The sequence below is a fragment of the Dermochelys coriacea genome, chromosome 7, assembly GCF_009764565.3.
Source record: "Dermochelys coriacea isolate rDerCor1 chromosome 7, rDerCor1.pri.v4, whole genome shotgun sequence".
NCBI lineage: Eukaryota > Metazoa > Chordata > Testudines > Dermochelyidae > Dermochelys > Dermochelys coriacea.
This window is the reverse complement of record NC_050074.1, coordinates 9,255,759-9,273,587: the sequence shown is the minus strand read 5'-3', so window position 1 is coordinate 9,273,587 and position 17,829 is coordinate 9,255,759. Positions and strand designations below refer to the sequence as shown.

Sequence of the window (17,829 nt, the reverse complement as noted above, 5' to 3'; positions counted from 1 at the left end):
TATGCAGATCATTTTTGATTAAAACCTGTTGTGCAATATAAATCTCCACCATAATGTAATGAAAGAAGACAGAAACTGTCTATGTTAAATATCAGAGTGAACAATAACTCTCAAGAGGAGGGACACTGTATTAAATTGCTGTAGGCAAACTGAACCCGAGGACTTACATTCTTCCTGACACATATTTGTTTAACTGCAGGCAGCAGCTCTCAGAGCAGGAGTGGGCAGATGGCGAGGGCAGAGCTCCCGTACTGCTCCCACTCACTGCCTTGACTGCGGCGGGAGAGGGATCCCCTTGTCCTGCAGCCAGCTGGCAGGCACGAGGCACAACTTCAGGGGTAGGTGTCTGCAGAGCAAATCATTCACAACACAACTAAGCGTTTCGACCAACTGCAGAAAAATCGCCCTTCTCCAGCAGGAGCCTGCTCTGAGGTGGCTGGCGTGCCGCGCCGCAGCCTGCTGCACCCCAGCCTCAAGTGCAGCTTTGGTAAGCCAGGCTGGTTAAACTCCGTTATCATTGCACTCGTGGACTGCAAAGGCTCTCTCCCGAGCTGGCTGCATGCAGCTCAATGCAAGGTGGGGGACGGGGAGGGGGGGGGGGAGGCAGTTTGCCCCCTGGGCGCTCGGGCTTTCCGTGCAATGCCCAGGCGGGACCCGTGCATGGCAGCTGCAAGGGAGGGGTGGGCAGCAACACCCGGGTGAAAGGGCCGAGCCTGGAGAGCAGCCGGCGCCGCCGGAGGCGTGATGCCCGCGGAGCCCGGGTTCTGCAAGGCGCTGCACCGGCTGGTCTCCCGCGCGTGCTGCACAAGGACCCGGGGGGAGGAGAAGCAGCAGCCGGAGCGGCGGAGGGGAGCCCCGGGCTGGCTGGCCCTGGGCAGCGCCCAGCAGAGGCCGAAGGCGAAGGTAGGTGGCCGCATTGTTGTCTGAGCGGGCGCGGGGCGGCTCGCCCCTCTCCGCCAGCGGAGCGCGCCATGAGCCATTGTCAGCTCCCCCAGCAGCCCCGCGGGGAGGGGAGGCCGTGGAAATCCGCCCCCCCCCCCCCCCGCCTGGGTGTTGCCAGGAACAATGGCAGGGCGAGGGCGCCCCTGGGTTCGGCCACCCTAGGGCGGCGCGGTAGCAGCGCCGGCGGCACGGGAAGTTTTGCGGGTTGCAAGGCGTTGCGGGGCTGGGTTTTTTTGTTTGTTTGCCTGCCCTGCACAGCCAGGGGCCATGTGCTTTGTGCGTGTGTGTGGAAGGAGCTGGTGCATTTGCAAGGAGCACGGCGGGAGGGAAGGAAGGAAGGAAGTTACAATGCAAGAGAACCGGGCCCCTAAGGTTTGGCTGGACAGGCACTTGAAGAGGTGGGGGCTTGCTCCAAAGTCTTTTTTTTTTTTTTTTTTGAAGGGAGGAGGCGTTGCAGGGTTGATCCCCGAGCAGCGTGCTGTGTCTCTCTTTTAAAGAGCTGCAGTTTCTCTCCCCCCGCCCCTGCAAGGGGGTGTCCTGCTGCTACAGGATTAGACAGTCAGGTCTGACAACGCTGCTGCTTTAATACGACCCGCTCTGTCTGGTCATGTCCTCGGCTTCCAGGAGAACCAGGCTCCTCCGGCTGCAGAAGCGGAATACGAGGAGATTTCTTTTGTCTTGCTCCGGCCCGGGTGTCAGATTTATTCCTGGGTGGGGTGATGCCAAACATTCCTCTGATCTGTTAGCACTTGTAGGGGAAAATCATTTTTCAACTCTAAAGGTCCTCTCGTTATAGATGAAGAATCACCATATCAGGTGCATTGAAGTTTTCCATCAGTGGAAAGTGCCCAGACAGCTGTTGGCTGTATCTATACCGAGAGGAAGCTGATGCTTTAGGAGCCTTCATACGAGCATTATCCCTTACTGGTTACTTTTCTTAGTAATAGTCAAGGCAATAGAATAATCTGTAACCTACAGCCCCTCTTTCCTCAGGGGATTAATGTCTGCTAGGACAGAGTGCTTCCACATGGAGGGGAACAATGCAGTGAGCAAATGGTACTTAAAAAATAAAATACAGTTGTACCATTTCTACAAAATACAATACTTCTGTCTTAATAGGAGGTATAAAAGAATTCAATCAGTGTTTTGAATTCCTTGGTCAGAAGAGGCTGATTACGTATTCCTGGTATTTGTCTGTATGTACTTATCTATTTGTTTAAATTCATTATTATTTGTAGCATAGCATTTATATCTGGGTATGTTGTAAAAGCAAGTAAAACCTGAAAGGACGTGGAGGACTTTAAATGTTACCTCCCGCAATATGAATGTTTTACATTACCTTACTTTTACATTGTAGTCAACAATAAATGTTCATTTCCTATACATACAAAGTCTCAGGGCTCAAAAAATTTGCCAGACACAACCTAAAGACAGGTTTCAGAGTAGCAGCTGTGTTAGTCTGTATTCGCAGAAAGAAAAAGAGTACTTGTGGCACCTTAGAGCCTAACAAATTTATTAGAGCATAAGCTTTCATGAGCTACAGCTCACTTCACACTTTACACTTTTGCACTTTACAAATGCATCCGATGAAGTGAGCTGTAGCTCACGAAAGCTTATGCTCTAATAAATTTGTTAGTCTCTAAGGTGCCACAAGTACTCCTTTTCTTTTTACAACCTAAAGAGTAAGTCTTCTATGCTACCCAGCATGAGATGTACCCAGGCTGTCTCCACAGTACCTGAAGGCCACGTTTCTTGTCACTTTAAAGAAATAGTTTTTTGCACTGTATTCATTTGCAACATAAATCATCTGCTTTCTGTGCACATCCCTACAAACACTTATACATGTGCATACCTACCCTTATCTTTGCACACAAGAGTACATGTTTGTAGGATCAGGGCCTCATTTAGTTAAAGTGTAACTTAGTGTATATATATATTTCCCTTGCTTTTGTTACGCTAGCTTTTCCTTGCTGGCCTCAACCCACTTCCTCTTTTCTTTCCTAGAATAATCTCTTTCCCAGTATTGTTTTCAGTATTTGTTTCCTCTTGTCCTTTTCTTTTTCTCCACCCATTATATCTCTTCCATTTTTTCCCTACATTAGGTTCTTCACTACATGTTTTCTTTCTTCCACTTCTGCCAAGACTGGTCATTCTCTCTTCTACTTCTTTTCTAACTCAGACTTCCCTGTGCAAGAACGTTGCCCCAGTTTAGCTAAAAGTGTGATTTTTAAACCACTTGAGTCAAACTGCCAAAGGCTCTGTAGACACTCATATTTCAGGGTAGGTTAACTAGATTAGGAACAGGCTTAAACTAAAGCAAAATAAGCTATTCTTAAACCTGAAAAGAATATCTACACCAAAGTTTTCAGCAGTTTAATTAAATCTGTTTAAAAACAATATTTAAGTTTAACCCATTGCAGCTTATGTACATAGATAAGGCCTCATCTAAATTATAAACTCAATAGGACATATATCTCTTTTGCATATTTAATATATAAAATAAATAGTCACTTTTTCTCTGGGCTCACTCACTTCTTTATATACAAGATACCAGCTCCTCAGCTGCTGTAAATCAACATATCTTTATTCAATTCACTAAAGCTATGTCAATTTACAACACCTGCGGAACTGTCCCAAGGTGTGGACAGATTTATTAGACACCTGGGCTCAGAAAGCAGTGGCAGTTAGGAGCCTACATACCTTTGTGGAGCTGGGTCTTTGTAGGCAGAGGATTTAAGTAAAATGATAGGTCCTAGTGAAAACCTAGGCTTCATCTGCTGGGATACCTACCAGAATATTGTTCCTGTGACTTGCTCAGTGTTTCTATCTTTTGTATTCTCTCACTAGTAGGAATATGATCAACTTGAAGCTTCTCTTGTCCTGCTGGATTGGAGCAGGAGCTTTCGCTCTCTGATTCTGATTTTTCACCCACTTTCCATTTTTTCTTCAGTCAAGAGCTGCTGTATGGGGGATGCGTGGACTCTGCCTTTTGGTGTTCTTTCTTGAGCCCAGGTTCTACTCAGAGCTCTTACAGGAGGTAGCCAAGTAAAGTTGACCTGAGTCTTGTCTATTTCACTGCTGGTTGCTTGGTTCGCAGTAAGGGCCCTGTAAGCCTGTTAAGTTTTTAATCAGTCTTTGCTCAGTGGTGGCTTGGGAAAGCTCTGAGCACCTGCTTTATCTGCAGACTTAGGAAGACTGTAATAGTGTGGTTTTATCCTTGATTTGCATGTAGCTAGGATTTTTCATACCCAGAAGATCAAGAACCCAGAGCTAGCCAGAAAACTTAGAAAATCTTAAAATCAAGTTCTTTTTTGTCAAACTTCTGTTTTTTTTTATTTTATTTTCTGATGTACCTGACTCTTGGGGTTTTGTTTGTTTGTTGGTTTTTAAAGTGAGCTTATTCTGCAGAAGTCAGCAATACGTGCCTCAGAAAGATCTGTTTTCCTGTGAGGTGAGTGGATTTTTCAAGTTTTCGTCTATGCTATATAGAAATTCACCTTGCTGGTTTCATTGGGCTTCTATGGATGCAGCTGATGCTAGATTGGTCTTTAGTCTTCAGTCTTCAGTTTAATTTTGATGCATTGAAATCTCCAAAAATGCATGCCACTGAGATTGTACATTTCAGTTAGTTAAAAATATACGTTATCTTAATCAAAAGGCAACAATTGTCCAGATATTTTCCTTTCCTTGAACAAGCCCCAGAATCCTTTAATTTGGAAACATTAGTGGAGCAAATGAATTCCTGACATCTAACTTGCAGGTGTCTCTTTTTCTGTGGCTTTCTGCTAGTAGGCTCCTTTTACTTTCCTGAAAGCTGAAATGCTCCTTTTCTTTTTTTTGCGAATACGGACTAACACGGCTGCTACTTTGAAATCTGTTGTTATGCAAGGCACTGAATTTAGCCGTATGGAGTGGAAATCTATCAATTTCATGAAAAAACTCGTACAGAAAATTTGTTAGTCTGTAAGTGCCACAAGTACTCCTTTTCTTTTTTTGCGAATACAGACTAACACGGCTGCTACTCTGAAACCAGTAAAATTACTGATTCCCTAGAACGTGTCTTAGTAGTGGAAGTCGAGAACAGTGTTGTTGTTTTGTTTTGCTAGAATTTTAAAAAAAAAACTTTTTAAAGCTCTTTTGGAAAAAAAAGTTGGGATTTTTTGTTTGTTTCTTGTAGATGCATAAGAGTTATGAGATTTGTCAATTGTGAACTTTGCTAATGCATGTCATATAGGTGAACACCACCATCCTAATTATCAGCCTTTCTAACAGTCTTAACAATGAAGCTATGGACTGGAAAGGGGGCATGGAGAATGAATTGTGGTGTCCACCTCTACAGCATATAGGAGTTGGGTAATATCTCTTTAAATAGTTTGTGGGTAAAACCCACCCAGATATCGTTGGGTACCAAACAACTATGTTTGCTAACTATATACAAACATACAACCACAAGGCATAGTTGCACCTATACGCTGCTGGGTTGGGTTAAAGTGGCTTCTGCGGTAGAGGACAGGGAGTTATCCTAGCTGGCTCACAAACTATTTAAGGGGATGCCACCCAGTTCCTGTACACTGCACACACATCTGTCTCAAAAGATGGTCCTTTGAGGGACAGTGGGTGGGTGGACTGAGACAGGAATGGGGGAGGGAACAAAGGGTAGGGTGACCTAGGGAATCCTGCAGTATCTTTGGATAAAAGAAGACTTCAGGGGCCAAATTCATCCATGCATACACCAGTGCCACTCCCCTAGATGAGTTGGGCAAATCCACTAAATGGTTGTGTAAGTTCAAGTGGGGTATAAATGAATTAGAGGGTGGGAGAAGTTACACCATCTTACCATTTACAATCACTTTCAGACCCTTTCTATCAGCCATGTGTCACTGATGCTGTAAATCAAAGATGAACAGGGTCCCCCAGAGCTCTTACTAGCTTAAAATCCTCCATCAAAAGGTGTGAGGATGGGAAAATTAAAAGTGTGTTTTTAAGTTTACAGCTATATTTTTATGGCAAACAATTAAGTTAATTTTTCTCTGCATGTTGATATTTCAGCTGTGCTCAGAACCTGGGGAAAAAACAAGTCAGAGGCTGGCTTCCGCTTCAGAAAACTTGGACCCATATTATAGTGGAGTGGTAGTTGCACTCCATTTATAATCACAGTTTGTTAGCATTTGTTGTTGGGTGCACATGGCTTAGAAAAGTTGTGATCTTGGGGTTTTTAGGGTGGGGTGATGCTTGACCTGTCAGGGTAGGTGAGATCAGAAATGGGGCCCTTTGTCCTCTAAGCCTTCTGGATCACAATGGTATACGTTATAACCCATTAGTGAGTTACAAAATGCAGCTATCTGTAATGACTAGTATTTAGGGTCAGATTCCACTAACCATTCAAAGCGGTAAACAATGCACATTAATTGAAACTCTGTGTAGAGATAGGATGTGGTGGTATATGCTAGGTAAGAAGACCAATAACTGAAGAAATATTAACCTTTCCATTTTGATACCAAGTAGCAAAGTCTACAGGCCTCAAAGTGGTGTGGTATCATTTGTAAAGGTGTCATATAGGTTTTAATTTTAAATGGTTAAATTTAAAGTCAGAGGAGGTTTAACTTGTATTGCCCTGATTTACACTGTCATGATGCTGTTGATTTAAATGAATTGCACCTGATTTACAGCACTATGAGTGCGAAGAGAATAAAGCCATATGTTCTTTGTACTGTACCTCTTAGCTAAAGAACTCCACCTTGTTCTAGACAGCATTCTTTGCAAGGATAATAGATATATTTGACCCTAGCATCCAGCTGTGCATGAGAGGCAGTGCAATGTCCATAATTGGAGATAGTCAAGGCTAGACTAGACACTCCAAGATTTGGAATTCATTAGAAATAATGATGCCAGACACCGCAGTGCCTGGGAAGGAGGAGATGACCTACCAGAGAGCCCTTCCAACTCCAAGGACTCTCTGAAAATGCCAATGTCTTTCATTGCTTCTTCCGCTCCAGGCTGATTTCAGCTGACAGCTTCAGCACAGGCCCAGACAAGGGGTTGACCAGTGATGTCAGCTGCTGTCTCTTTGTTGCACCTGACTGAACCAATCAGATAAACTCGGTCAGTGCAAAGAATCTGCGTGAACCAGATATGTGTGGATGGGAGAGTTCTGAGAGCTGAAGCTTGCAAAATGAAAACCTTGCTTGCCAGAGCTATGGAATAGCTCTGTGTCCATCACTGTGTCTGTGTGCTTTCAATTAATCTAAACAGGGTTACCGGCTATATATTTTTTTGGGGGTTATAACCCAAAAATCTAAAAATTAGCAAATGCATGGAAATTTATTTCTGGAGTAGGTAATGTTTGTATTTTATCACAATATCGCTGTAAAATGGGCTTCTTTGTATAGAAATTCCTATTACAATATTGAATGTAAAGATTTGCCTGTTGCATAGAAAATTTAATGAAACACCTACGTTTTGCTTAAGGATTTTGGGATCTTGATCAGCTAGGGAGAACTGTAGAACATCCATAGTCACATGACCGCTCAAGAGCTTTGTAGATGGCCAAGTCACTAGAGAATGGGCTGATTGAAGAGAGGTGGAGATGGAACACCTTTTGGTTTTGTAATCGGAGGTTCAGATAAACCAGTACAAGCCATATGGATATCCAGACATATGATTAAATCAAGCACAGCGTATGGTAACTAGGTCAGTGGGTATTAGATGAGCTGCGTGGATGTCTCTTTGTAACATTCCAAAAACACATCAACATTTCATAAAGACATTGCTTATCTACAATAGCAGTGTCCTAGCCAGCTTAGAATATGTACAGCTGGGTGGTGTGTGGGGTTTGTTTTTTGTTTTTTTTTTTTTAAAGGGGGTCAACTTTGCGCCCAATTCAATGCTTATGTGCTACAGAGAGGCTCTTAGTGTTGGATCCAGCCAATTCAAAACATTAACCTTCCGCAGCCCCTTCCCCAAACATGTTGCATCAATGCTTTCAGCAACTGTTAACAATGCCGTGGTTAAATGGGATGGGTTATAAAGAGCAGATGAAAAAAGCTTTCAGCACTGTCAAATGCACTACCTTGAAACTACAGGAATTTCTGGAAAATGCGTAATGGACATTGAATGTTTACACACTCCTGCTTCAATTAGCCTTTCATGTGATTTTTATTTATAGCTTAGTCATCCCTTCTTGACTTCTCAGAATATGGTTGTGTATGTGTGTGAATTTTAATGTGTGAGAGCTTCTGCTGGGAGACTATATCCTGTTCTTTGATGGTTGGATGGTATCTAGAACTGCTTTAAAAAAAAGTTCCAGATCTTGATTTGCTGTCAAAACTTCAATGCAAAGAAAGGAAACAAATTTTGAATTATCTTTTACCACCTCTAACTATATCCAACTGCTAGAAATAGATAAGGAACATATGGTCTGTTGTCTTAGAAGTGGGGTCCTGGTCCATGACGATGGCTCCTATGGTGCTAAAATAATTAAAGGGCTACTATGCAAATTCTTGGGTCTAAAAATGGTATACAGCACTATCCTAGAAGCATAAAATATAGGGATGATAGACATTTTAAATCATCTTCTTCCATCTCCCTACCAATGCAGGAATGATCAGGATTGTCAAAGGAGCTACTTAGCACTGACGAGAAGTTAGGGGGCCTAAATCCTTTGGGATTCTTTTGAGTATTCAGCCCTAGAGTTTTGTCCAAACTAACTTTCAACTGCGCTCAATTCCTTTGAGACAGAATTCCACAGGCTGAGTTAATCTCTCCTACATAATGAATCCATTCCCTTTTTAGTTCGGTATGTAGCAGAGATTGTTTACAGATTGTATAATAATTGTATGGCCTTCTAAACAAATAAACAAACAAAAAGCTGCATGTTAACTTCTAGGCTAGTGCTCCTGCAGTCAGTTTTTTGTTTGTAGTTGGAGAGCAGCAAAATAAAAGATTTTTAGGTGCTTCTCTCCCCTCCCCCATCAAATCAATATCTTAATCTAAGCGTGGATCTTTTTGGTGCGTCTCCCTGCCCCCTTAGGATTTAATGTCCTGAAAATACATTTTATTGCCAAGCCATTGACAAAAAGATGCAAGACCAAGGGTGAAATCCTGGTTCCACTGAAATTCAATGGAAGTCTTGCCATTTGACACTACAGACAAGATTTCACTGTACATTTATTTTGCTTTATTTTATTGTTAGAATTGTATTGGGTTTTATTAAAATGATATACTAATCATACAGTAATATTTTACTAGTGACAGAGTGAGGATTACTGTTGAAATAGGCAAGCAGTACTGGAGGGAGAATTTAAAATACTTTATGCCACCCTGGATGTTTCTCTGAGCTGGGCAATACCCTTTCACAGGTATAGCTGGAAATTCAGAAGCTTGTTTGTAGCATATGCTAACCTCAGTTGACATTGTAATGCCCTCTCCAGCTATAATGTCTGAAGCGTACAAAGTTTCAGAGTAGCAGCCGTGTTAGTCTGTATTCGCAAAAAAGAAAAGGAGTACTTGTGGCACCTTAGAGACTAAGAAGCATACAAGAGCACCATTACACTGATTCTTCTGCTGTGGCTGGACTAGTTATGGCACAGGATCTTTAATGATGTCATTTCAAGTATATCTCAATTATCGTTGATTTCTGATGGCAAAATTGGAGTCCTACCACTGCTTTTCTTCTCCTGTATTCCTGGCTCTTTCCACTATTATTTAAATAATCAGTTTGTCTGGACCTGGCTTTTCTTCCTATTCCAAAACATTCTGATGTTTCTCTGCTGCTACTTTTTTCCACGTTCCCCTTGCTCGTGTCTTGAACCAGCGAAGAAACAATCCAATTGAGCATTGCCAAATGAAGCTACTCCGCTAGATCTGACTGTTTAGCAAAGGTTTCTCTCCACTCTGACCATTGCAGAAGATGAAGTGTGAATAGATGAGAACAGGCTGGACAGAGGTGAAAATGTTTTTCCAAACCTTCAGCATGATCTTTGATGCTTGTACAATACTACAATATGACTGGAGCTGCACAAGTCAAAAATGAAAATGGTTCCCATCCCAAAGAATTTATAAACTTCAAGACAGATACAGGCAAGATATGCCTCACTGGAAAACCAAAAGAAGGAGGTCACTTGAAAATGTGTTTTCTTCTCTAATGTAAATTTGTCTTTTAACTGAAAAAAAATTCATCAAACAGGATGTGTTCCCAGTGTGCTAACATTCCACTTGTGCACTGTCACAAGAACAACCCCAAGCAGGGAAGCAGGTACTTCAGTTTACTAGTGAAGCAGATACAAACTGGGTCTCTGATTATACAGCAGTGGGGGGACCCAATCCTAAAAAGACTTAATGTTACACACCTGAACAATCCCATTGACTTCCATGGCTCTATTCCTGTGCATAAAATTAAGCACATATATAATTATTTTCAGGATCAAGGCCTAAGAGCAGATTCAGGTCCCAAGGCATTTAAATTAACTAAAATGTTAATGATGCTTTTTCAGTAAAACCTAATTGGAGTTTTATCAGAAACATCTTTGCTATTCGAGGTAACTTACTGAAAAGAGAGGTTTTTAACACAGCAAATATGTGAGAACTTCTAGAAAGCATGGACTCAAATTTCCCCCTCCCCCTGCTGCAAAAAAAACAAAAAAAAATGAGCCGAGTAACTAATGGAAACTTGCCTAGCTTCTCTATTGCCTCATTCTTCTTGAAAGTAGGATGTATTTCTTACTAGCATAATGAAGTGCTCAGTTATCAAGCAGGGGAAAGCTGCCTTTGCCAAGGAATGTTTGGACCAGGTTACCTTTCCTGATCATTACAGCATCAAAACCATATTCTGAAGCTATTCATTTGTATCTGTTTGACAGCCCTGGAGAATGAAGTCTTGTTTGTCAACGGAGCATGAATTAAACTACGGCCGCCTGTCCATATGCCTTAATGCTAACCATGTGAGACTAGTTCTCTGGGTAAAAGGATAATTCACTTACCACATCTATTAGTCCTTGCCTTCTCTGCAGAGACAGCCAATTGGGGTTGTTGTGGGTATCCCTTCCTCCTAGAAACTGATTGAGACAAGTTGTTGTCTAGTAGCAATTTTCAGCCACTGATTTGAGGTGGGTTTGAACCAGGGACTTTGCAGGTGGTAAATGAGTCCCAGTTCTCTGAGCCACTCAGATCTCCCGTGAAGTGAGCTGTAGCTCAGGAAAGCTTATGCTCAGATAAATTTGTTAGTCTCTAAGGTGCCACAAGTACTCCTTTTCTTTATGTGGCAAGTGCTTACCAGAGTTTAGTGTAAACTATCTGGTGTTCTTATCAAATTCACACTAACTGCTCTTCTGGCTGCTGAACATTCAAAGTACCCTCGCTTCATATCTGCAATGAGGAGGGTTTATCATGGTGTATATCAACACAGGTCAACAGATCTTTGAATACATCTGGGAGAGGAAATATACTGAACTGTTCGGCCTCCACTTCACTCGCAACCTACCCCTTTGCCAACGAGGTGAAGTGTCTAGTTCGGAAGAGAAGAACAGCATCTCTTTGTCTAAAAATAGCCTGAACCAAAGCAGCCCATTCAGGCTAAAGTAAGACCAGGCTTTAATCCCGTTGTGGAGTCCAGCCTCATCAGAACTCTTAATTACCAACTTCGCTTCTCTAACTCCATTCCCTCCCCTTCATACATTAGGGACTGGCTTTTAATAGAGTTGTTTCAGGCTGAGGGCCCCTGGTTTAATCTTTTTGTATCCTTTAACCTAATCCCCTCCCCCTCTTCTTTATATAGGCAAAGTCTGTCTTTAGCAAGGCATTAACTCCTCGTCTCCGTCTCGCAGGAGTTGCACCTTGTCACAGTGCCCATTGGGACAAGTTACACCTGTTTGCCCAATCCAGTGAAAGAAATCCCTTTGCTTGCTTTTTACGTACCCCAGTATAACTCAAATGGAGCCTGAGCTGCATGGGAACTTTCAGATGAGAGGCATGTTTTGAATCAGGCACACTTACAGGTATTTATTTGCTTGAGTAGTGCCTTAAATAAAAGTTGTGGGATTTTGAGTGACAAGTGAATAGGGCCTTTTTGTTGTGTTTAATTTTGACACCTGTTGTTTTTTCTTTTTATCTAACTATATTCTAGTATTGGGCTAGGTGTCTAGCTTCACTTGGCGTTTCTTCTAACGTGTAATTTTCTGTGTGTGTTTCATGGTGCCAGAGTCCTGCACTCCCATCATTTTATAACAAACATGACTTAGAATTATCTTGTAAGAATCACTAGACACTGGTGGAGGGAGTACCGAATAATACTCCAAGGATGCCAAATTAGAAGGAAAATGGCAGATCAGCAGGATGCTGCAAAGCAGTCTTGTGCACTGGGTGGATGATAAATACTGAAATCCTGGGGGGGACTGAATTGACTGTGGGGTGGGGGGGGCGCTTCGTAAGGGAATACAGAGCCTTTCACTTCCAGGTTCATGATCTGAGGCCAGGGCTAGAAGAGGATCTTGATAAATGGAGAGATTTGGAGAGACATGGGCTCAAAATAAGCAGGAGAAAAACAGAGTATAAGGCCAGGGTTCTCAAACTTCATTGCACCATGACCCCCTTCTGGGAACAAAAATTACTTCACGACTGTAGGAGGGGGGACCGAAGCCTGAGACAGCCCGAGCCCCACTGCCCTTGGTGGGGAGGCCAAAGCCCGAGCCCCCGTGCCCTGGGGTGGAGGGCCAAAGCTCAAGGGCTTCAGCCCCAGGCAGTGGGCCTGCAACCTGAACCCTGCCACCCAGGGCTGAGGCCCTTGGGCTTTGGCTTCAGCCCTGGGCCCCGGCAAGTCTAAGGCAGCCCTGGCAACCCCATTCAAAAGAGGGGCACAACCCACAGTTTGAGAACCGCTGGTATAAGTTATGTCATTTCAGTAGTGTGACCACTGAAGAATGATCCTTGAAACTAGATGGGCACACACTATTGAAAATGCAAAGTTTCAGGTATCTGGGTTCCAGAATCTGGGGAAATGGAGGACGAAATGAGAGCCAGGATAGTGAATGTCTGGCTCAAATGGAGAGAATGCAATGGTGTGTAATATGACAGGAAGATAGTAAGATTAAAAGGGTGGTCCGTCCACTTTTAATGTATGGCATTGAGCGGGCAACAAAGAAGAAACATGAGCAAATGATTTGCCCCAGAGAAATGTGAATGTTGATATGGAAGAAAGTGATCTAAGCATAGAAGACCATGTGAGGAATGTGTGTGTGTGGAGACATGCTCAGGGTAACACCCATAAATGAGAGATGGTGTGGTCGCCTCCAGCACAGTCCTGACAACTCTGTGGGTAAAAGAGTTCTACAGATCATGACTGAAAGAAAATGACAGACAGGCCAACCAAGATGAACTCGTGGGATGTCCTACAAGAAGCCATGTTAGCATGTGGTGTGAGAGACGGTATAGTATTGAACGGAGCGTTTTGGAGGAAAAGAATGGGTTGTTTCATGCAAGACATCGTCTTCACATCGCCTAATGTTTCCCTCCTGCTTGACACTCATGGGTTATTGTACATGATAGTCTTGAGATAGAAAGAGATTGTATGGAAGCATATTTTGTTAGAAGCATGTTTTTTGACTTTGTGGCATAAATCTATAGCTATATGACATACTGTATTATGTATTCTAAGCAGAAGTGCCATCAGGGCATTAAGGTTTTGGAATCAAATGCTCAAAAGTTAGGAAACAAAGGTTGAAAAGTCAACTCTAATTCTGCCTATCCACCCATCTGCTTTGAGTATAAGGAAACAAAGATACTATATGTGACACTGCACCCCATCTTCTTCACAGATATATTATTATGATAGGTGTATGGCATAATTATGATGCATTCTGTACAAGATAAGTCATGTGAAAGTGTCATGGGAAAGGTTATGATTATCCTGTTTATATATGTTGTATCATGTTTGTATCTGAAGTTATGAATATTGACTATGTATCTGTATTTCAAATGTAGTTACACCTGGGTAACGCCTAGTAGTCAAGATGTTTTCCCTAATGGCTCATTGTCCTGAACAGGCCCTTCCCAACCAGCTATCAAGACTGAAAGCAATAGGCCTTAGGAGAAGCTTATCTCCCATCTGGTGACCCTTCCTGAGAACACTCCAAACAGCTTGTGAGTGATGGCTGCTGTGACTCGACAGTGACATGTGACCAGGCCACGTGATGCTGGACTCTATCTTGGGATGTCAGTATTTTTCCACAGATTGGTTTGGGAACCAAGCTTTGGAACAAAGGGTTCCTGACATATGCAAAAGCTATAACAAAGACTGAATGGGGGGAAGTGTTGGACCCAGGCTAAAGGGAAACACCTGAGAATTCCAAGCTGTAAAGCAAGTGCAGCTTGTCCCTTAAGAATCTGCAGCCATCTTGTATCATTTTAGGGTGAGAATCAGATTGCTAATTCATATCCAATCTAGTATATTATGCTTAGTTTGTGTTTTTGTTTATTTGCTAGGTAATCTGCTTTGATCTGCTTGCTAGCCCTTATAATCACTTAAAATCTATCTCTTTTTTTTTTTTGAGTTAATAAACTTGTTTTGTCTTAATCTAAACCAGTGAGCTTTGACTGGGGAAAATCTCTACTTGGTTACCACAAATGTGCATTGCTCTCTTCACATTGAGGGAGAGGTGGACTGATTGTTAAATCCGTATATGGGCCAGATTTGACCAGGGCAGGAGGATACTGCTCTAGGGTCCCAGGCTGAGTAGTTGGTGGTCAGAGAGCCTGTGTGTAACTGCATCTGGGTGTGTCTCTACCTGTATGAATGCTGGTAAAAGTGCAGGCTGGAGGGCTTTGCAGCTTGTCACAGCAGTTCAGTGTGAGAGGGAGTCCAGGCTGGTGAGTTAGAGGGCTCAGTAGTACCCCAGTTCCAGGTGGAACCCCAGGGTGAACCCATCACACTACATGTATGCATAATTCAAATATCTGTTTTTTCAGAGTTTGCATGTGACTGGAGGTGGGGCAGTTTCCTGCTTAAAGTGTGTGTGGTTTTTTTTGTTTTAAGATGATTGATGGAGCGCTATTGAGTAGCCTTCTTCATGATATCAACTAGAACACAAAGAATCCTGTTGTTTCACCAGGGTCTGGAGCACACTAGACCTCTGTTTGAGGTGGGTAGGTATGATATCTCAGGATTATTTTATCCCCTGCCCCAGGGGTAGGTCGGTGTACATGTTCTATTTAAGTAGGCAGGTGTTTGAGGTGGTGATAGAAGCATTGTTCTACTCAGAATACAACTGAATCTTAATACTCCTGAAGAAAAGATATATAGATATAGATTATATAAAAAGGTCAGATTTTCTTTGGTTGTGAGCTGAGGAGGATGACTGTGTGTGTGTGAGAGATGGGGAGTGTTTGTGTAACTCGCTGGCAAGTGGGTAGTGAACTGCAGCACACTCAGAACAATGAAGGCTGGCTCCTTAGCTCAAGCAGTGAAACTTTTTTATGCTTAAGGTCTCCAGTTCAGGTCTTGGTGCCAACCAAGAAGGTGGCTGTCAGAGACTTTAAGTCTAGAAGGGACCATCATGATCATCTAGTCTGACCTCTTGCAGGCCACAAAATCTCATCCACCCACTCCTGGAATAGATCCCAGACTCTGGCTGAGTTACTGAAGTCCTCAATCATTTTAAAGACTTCAAATGACAAAGAATTCACCATTTACACTAGTTTTAAACTTGCAAGTGACCCGTGCCCCATGCTACAGAGAGAGGCAAAAAACCGTAGGGTCTCTGCCAATCTGACCTGGGGGGAAAATTCCTTCCCTACCCCAAATATGGCGATCAGTTTGACCCTGAGCATGTGGATGAGACCCACCAGCCAGACACCTGGGAAAGAATTCTCTGTAGTAACTCAGAGCCCTCCCCATCTATTGTCCCATCGTGTAAGTTGTGGGCCTGCTTCTCTAGCTCAAGTCATAGAGATACACACCTTTTAATGCTGAAGATTCCTGATTCAGTCCAAGATGGCAGCCATCAGATAGGTGGGCTCACCTGGAATTCAAACTGTTTTGTGCCTCAGGCCTTTGGGACAAAATTTTTCTGTCCAGAGTAAGTATATAATGCACTGGTCAGATAGTGTAATGTGCCCTCCTCTGCACCCAAGCCACAGAATATGAGTCTTTTACAGAGCCTGGCTCCAGAGGCTTATACCTTTAGCTCCAGAGATCCCTGTTCAATTGCCTATGTGGGGTAAGATGGTTGCCATCACGTGTGCATGGGAAGAGAATACCGTAAGGAGTTAAAGAAGCTTAAGCTTCATAGAGACGACGAGACTGCTCTAAGCATTTTCAGTCCATGTAACTCAATTTGTGGAGTAGAATCCTAATTATGCTCCTGCTTGGTCACACAGGTTTTAGTATTTTGCCTGAATTTTGGAGAACTTCGTATGCAACATTCAATTAGAAAACCACGCATACGAAGTAAACTTTGTGTTGAGTTCTGTGGACTCTGAGTAGCTTTATGACCATGAACATCCTGAACATTTTAGGAAGAGCAGCAATTGGTTCTGCTTTTATTCATTCAAATCTTGGCCTTGCGTATGCTGTGGCTCCCATCCCAATCCAACAAGTTTAAAATAAATATCACATTTCAACATGTGTCTGGGGGTGGGGGGAAGATTTGTATAATAGGACTAGGGGAGAGAGAAGTAGCTGCTGAAATCAGTGGTGACAGCAGGAAGGTCTGTTTGATGGGATTTTTTTTTTTTTTTTTTTTTTTTGACAGCAGATGTCTTCTCCTTTTTTTGCAGGGGGGAAAAATACATGGAGTTTTATTTTCTAAGGGAAAAGCAAATCAGACAAACCAATAACAAGAAAATGTTGGTGCGTTTCGTGTGTGTGTTTCCCCTCGTTATTTAGAGTGCAGTGTCTCATTTTTCTGTCGTGTTTGAGGATTTTAATAGTTTTAACAACTACAGACCTTCCATACTGTATCTGTGTAATTTATGTGCAGCTATCTTGTGTACTAATGAAACTCAACTAAATAAAGTTTCCAGGCCAGTTATTCCATCAGTATTTTCTGTACTAGTATAAAATAAAACTTAACATATTGGCATTAGTGGAGGGAAAAATAATATGGCACAAATATGAAGCATTGATGCTCTCTGTTTACCACTTCTAAGAAGCTGGAGCGAAATCTGCTCTCATTTAAGTGAGTGGATATATATGTTGGCAGACACTATTGCAGGATCAGAGCCATAGAGACATTTAACTTGGCCACATTTTATTTCATGACTTCAGTGTTGCCTTAGTATTGATTTCTGCGTTTATGCTGGTGTATCTGAGACTGGAATTGGGCCTATGTATGCCTTCTTCCCCGTGCCACTATGTTCCTTGTGGCATTGTATGCTCATTTCTTCTTCATGAGAACACCTAGTAAGCAGAAATAGGCTTTCCTATACACATGGCTTTTTAGGTTCTGGCCTTCAAAGAAGAGTTGAAGGAAGCAGTGTGTTAAGCTCATAATCATATTTATGTGGCATTGTGGATACAATGCAGAAAGTTTTCTTCCTAATCTCTCTTGCAGAATGACCATGTTTCTTCTGGAAATAGTGCTTGGCCAAACTGTTGGCAAACTAGACTTGCAACTTAAGATTCCTTATTAAGAAATAGAAAATATAATATTATGAAATGGCTGGTAGTCCTGACCCCAGTTTTTAACTAAGTTTGTTTCCAAAAGAATGGTCTCTTCCGACCATCCTAAGAGTTGGTGGAGTAATAGGAGAGAGGGAGATTATTTCCTGCAAATGATTGCATTGTGCTTCACCTAGGGATCAAGCATTGGTTTAGCTTCATCTCTCTTTAGTCTTCTCAAACAATCTGAGTTAAAGTAAAATAAATGACGGTATGTTTTCTATACAGAATGGAGGTAA

General features: G+C 42.5%; 1 protein-coding gene across 4 annotated transcripts in view; it reads left to right on the top strand.

Moving 5' to 3' along the window:
• Nucleotides 1-217: 217 nt before the first annotated feature.
• Nucleotides 218-17,829, top strand: part of FRMD4B (FERM domain containing 4B) — a 191,073-nt gene continuing 173,461 nt past the window's right edge. The window contains exons 1-2 of one of the 4 annotated variants that reach the window (XM_038410320.2): nucleotides 3,627-3,979; nucleotides 4,335-4,393. The gene's annotated coding sequence lies outside the window, so the exon portion shown is untranslated. Of the gene's footprint in view, nucleotides 488-3,623; nucleotides 4,394-17,829 lie in introns of those variants that run through there. The other 3 variants (XM_038410319.1, XM_038410318.2, XM_043518623.1) reach the window with 3 other exon arrangements.